The following is a 5,386-nucleotide window of genomic DNA, read 5'->3' on the forward strand; positions in this document are numbered from 1 at the left end:
AAGGTGGATATTAGCTTTAGTTAGTAGCACAAGTGATGTGGGTGTGGTATTGTTAGATAAGTTAGGTGGTATAAGTGAATGGGTGTGGTTAAGGAATGAAGTATAGGGAAAAAGAGATGAATGGTAAGTTGTGGTTGGATAGTAATTGGAGGAGAGGTGTGGTTAGTTAGGTATATATGTGGATGCACTAGGGGTGGGTGGGATTTGGGGTAGGGTAGGGAGGCGGGCTCAGCAGGTAAAGAAAGATTCTATGGAGACAATCAGAGAGCAGCAGATGTCAGAGGCATGCTAAAGTAACCAGGTAAGTAGAAAGAGGGAATGCTGTAGTAAGGCTAGGAAAGTGGAGTGATAAAGGATAAGAAAAGAAGCTCTATAGTCAGGAGAGGAGAGTAAAGGGATTGTAACACAGCAGGAGGATTAGCCAAGGGATGAAATGGGGTGAAGTCTGAGACAGATGTGAGGGAAGGGGTGTAAGATGTACATGAATTTTTGTAATGTAAATTTAAGAAATGGGTTTTGTGTTAAGTGGCAAAGCCATGCAACACAAACAAACTTCACTAATCCTACCATACAAGATATTTTCTCATACATACCAGACTTCCATGTAGTCCACTAATACATTTTGTCTTTTTTTTTTAGTTTAGAGAATTGTTTCCAAAAGGGTACTTTCAGCAGCTTCTGGGTGATGAAAACCCCACAGAAGCTGTGCTGACCCAGACACAGCCTATGATGAAGGAGGAATAACAGCCCACCTTAGAAGAAGTAAGAACAGCACTAAGTAAAGTTAGCAAAAGCAGCAAGTTGAGATGAGGTCACGGCAAATGTGATCAAGATGTTGGGGAAATTATAGGAGAAATTGCTACTGAGTGTCCCATAGCAATAAGGAGAAAAAGGCATTTCTTAGATGACTGTTGTATAAGCATCCTAGTGCTAGTGTACAAGGAAAAAGGGGCATTCACAACTGTAAGCAGTATAGAGGTATCACTCACCTGTCACACTGCTTGAAAGCAAAGCAGGTGGTAAATAATAGAGTATGCAAGGAGTAATTAGAACATAACATGGGGAAGAGCAATTCAGAACAGTATGCAGTACACAGTTTCAAATGTTTTAGTGATGCAGATAGCAGAGAAAAAGTTAGGCATGCGGAAATAGTCAAACTGGGCAGTTCTAGACAGTGCAAGATCCATGATTTTGGCAGCCCTCTGATGGTTCACAGTCCAGAAGTATTGGTAGAATTCATGCAGGCTATGTACAAGGACCTAATGGCAGAAGTATGAGCAGTGGTCACATTCATAGAGGGGTTCCCAGTGAGATTAGGTACACATCTGGGTTCACTTCTGAGCCCACTGCTGTTTATACTGGCGATGGATTTATGTCAGCTACCAGTTACAGGAGACAGATCAACAACACAGATGTATGCAGACAGTGTGGCATTAGAAGAAGACTTGAACAGAGACTTCCGTAAATGATAGGGAACTGGAATGCAAAACTGATGACATGTGAGATGAAACTATGTACAGACAATACAGTTGCCGTTTCAGTTAATGCAGGAAATCAGAAGAAGCTGAAAAATGAGATACAAGGGACAATACTAGAATAGATTAGCAGCTTCAAGAATCTGTGAAGGGTGGAAGAGGAGAAGGGAAGCCTGAATGAGAAAGTCAGACTATAACCAGAGGGGCTACAGCCAAGTGGCACAGAGTGTAAGGAGTAGTGTGTGATAAAAGAATGCCAAAGAAGCTGAAAAGTAAGATATACAACACAATGCTGTGACCAGAACTTCTGTATGGTACAGACACCTAGGCAATGAAGACTGATCAGTTGGGGAAGTAACACATCATGAAGATAAGCACCTGATATTTGTGGTAGGATGTGTACTGTGTTACAGATGAAAAAAAAATTATGACAAAAGAGCAGAGGCTCAAGTCGCTCCAGTTGTACAGAAAGTCAGAGACCAGATTCCAGTGGTTCAGGCACATGTGCAGAAAATTAGAAGATGATTTGTTGAAGATTTGGGAGTGACAGGAAGAAGGCAAGAGGAAACGATGTTCAACAAAGAACCACTAAGTAATCACACAAGGTGACCAATATCAAAAATAATAAATACTAAAATCACCAAAAACTCTTGATTTTAACTACTAATAAACCCAATTTTCCATAGATCCATGGGCGTTGTGGTGATTTTAGTATGTTCAACAAAGAGATGGATTTACTACATGAAAGAAGACCTACGACAATCAGGCAGAACTGTTGAAGAAGATAGGAAAGCAATACTAAATTGAGAGAGATGGTAACAGTTGAAACAGTACCCTTACCCTATTTACAAACTGTAAAGAAGTGGATGATTTCCCATTGACATCAGTAGACTATATTAAGTGCCTACATTTATAGAATTGGACACACTCATTTATAATGCCATTTTGCAATGTACTAGTTGTGGTCATCATTTTATTTGTTTATCTGTTTTTGCAGGTCCCCTTTTGGCCATCCAACTTCCTTCCTAGCTGAACTAATGACTATGATTCATTCCATCATTGCTGAGAGCCCTACAGTCCATTATGTCCCTTAGTGCCAAGGTCTGAATGTATCAGAAATTGGGATGTTTGCACATATATATATATATATATATATATATATATATATATATATATATATGTATAGATATATGTATAGATAGATAGATATATATCTAGATAGATATATATGTGTGTATGTGTGTATAAATAGATAGATATAGGGGATTAGGGTTTTCACTTATTCTACTGTTTCCTCAAGCATACCTAATGACACCTTTACAGTTGGATATGGAAGGGGACCTACACTTAGGTGTTACTCTTTTCATCAAGTGATGAGACAACTGCCTCCACTGGCTGTCTGGTTTCCACCGAGAATTTGAATGGATTGTGCATTTGTGGCATGTGCCCCTCCCCTCTAACCCTGAAAAAAAGCAAGTAGGCTCAGTTTCCTTCATCATTCTGTCATCCCCTTATGTGTCTGGACCACTAATCAAACCCACATTGTATGGGTCACAATCATGGTTCTATACCTGTGTACTACTGAACAGAGCATTTTATTATTTTATTTTTTATTCTTTCATTTTACCTTTTTTTCTCATTAATAATTAAATGATTCAGTTCAAATAGTTAAATGTAGGGTGTCACTGTTTTGTCATCTGGTTATGTGTATATTTTGTTTGTGTTGTGTAAAAAGTTGCATTTTTCCAGTCATAAAACTAATTTTATAGTATATGGGAAAGTGGCCTTTGTTTTATTTTATTTTTTATTTTACATATTTTAATAGGTGTATATTTTAAATTAAGAATTAGTTTAGGTAGTTATTTTGTGATTATATATGTGCATGTGTGGTGCAGTTTAAAGAGTTGTTTAACTATGACAGACATTTTTAGGAATTGTAGATGTATGTGTGTATGTTTGAATGTGTATCTATCTGTCTATACATATATCTATAATTTATCTTTACATATCTCTATATCTATATATAGATATATCTATATATTTTTTTGGTTGACTGGGACAGTCTGACTGGGCAATATTCATTTTCAGGGGACGCCTGGGAAGAAAAGCTCAACGTTGCATATTTTGCAAACATTGATATTTATTTATTTATTTTACATTTGTTTACTGGGAAAGTCTGAATGGACACAGGTCCATTTTCAGTGGAGGCCCGGGGAGAAAAGCTTAGTATCAGTGTTGTACATGAATTAGTCAAGGAAAGGAAAACGTTGCATTACATCTAATGTCTTACAGGTAACAGAATTATATTGACAGTAATACTCATATACTTATAACAATAACAAGCAAAATGTGTGCATTATATTATATATATTGCATAGTGCATTATATATCTAATACAGGCAAAAGAGTAGCAGAGAGGTAGGATTAGTATGCAGACAGTAATGGGGGAGGGTTATTAAAGCCGTGAATAGTAAGCAAGGTTCCCTGCAGAAGGTCAAGTGCATGTTTGGTCGACAACTGTTTAGTTGACAGGTGTCCAAGATCACACAATTCCCAGGGTTAGGAATATGCCCTTTCTATGTGCTTGTGCAATCTCAGATTTAGGAGATTAGTATATTAGGATCAAAATCTGAACTCTTCTGGCAGGACGGAGTTGATTTCACCTATTTGAGCTGGGAATTATTGGTGAAAAGCTCATTGTGTACTTACCTGATTGGAGTTAGGACATAATGCAAAACTTGCATTTTTTTGGATCATATATAAGCCTTGTGTGTGTGCAAAACTGCTCTTCTTGCAATAGTTGTTACTGGTGTGGCATGTCTTGTAAACACACAATCACTAGGAGTTGAATTTCTCTGTAAAAAACACCTTGGAACTTTACCTCAGTCCCACTTACTCATGGGGTAACTAGTTTGCAAGGTGTGCAGCATTTTTGCATTTAGTTTACACTATTTAGGTTTACTTTACCTTTTTATAGCACCCAGTAGTTTTGCTGCTTAGACAGCATTTGGTTTACATGCTGGGCAGCATGGCCGGTTAGGTTAGGTGCAAATTACACCAAGTAAACACCCTTCCCTTGTCCAGCTACAAATACCTTCCACTCCTATCGCTTGCAAGTACACAATAAGACTTGCAACCATGGATGGCCACTTTCCTGCTATCTCTGCATCTAGCTTGATGGACATGGGCATCCTGAAGCAATGTAGCAACTGCCTTATGTACACTGGCAACCACTTAATGCTCGATCAGTCAAAAACAGTATGTGAGAGATATAGCTACACATTGACATTCAAGGCTAGACTCACACACAGACACAAAAAGCAACAAATAGGTTGTCAGTGACTCACAAATATCACTCACTACACCCACAAAAGACCACACACATTAAACCTCATATATGGAGGTGCTCACATGCAACTTACCTAAAGTTCAAAGGACTCTCAGGTGCAGTCCTCAGAAACTATATGCACACAAGCAAGACAATTCCCATCACAAGAGATAAAACCACATCTCCTTGTGTCTCAACATAAGGAAGATCACTCCACAACCCAATATTCTGGTCATAGCAGACTTCATTTTGAGACACACTGATATCCCTCTTAAAAGACTGGATAAGGAGAAGCTTACATTTAGTTGCCTGTCAGGGGCCAGGATCCATCAGATCATGCAAGAACTCAGGTCACTTACCCCTATGTACCAATATGACTCAGCCATAGTCCATGTGGGAATGAATTACCTGAGAAGTACCTCCTTGGACTATATGAAGAGACACATGATTAATGTTTCAGAATATGTGTCACAGGCAGGTATGACCATAGCAGTGAGCAGCATTCTACCAAGGATGATGCTACGATACTAGCAAGAATTGGTCAACTTTAACAATTAGCTTAACTAATGGTGTCATTCCAAAG

The sequence above is a fragment of the Protopterus annectens genome, chromosome 2.part1, assembly GCF_019279795.1.
Source record: "Protopterus annectens isolate FY-2018-M chromosome 2.part1, PAN1.0, whole genome shotgun sequence".
NCBI lineage: Eukaryota > Metazoa > Chordata > Ceratodontiformes > Protopteridae > Protopterus > Protopterus annectens.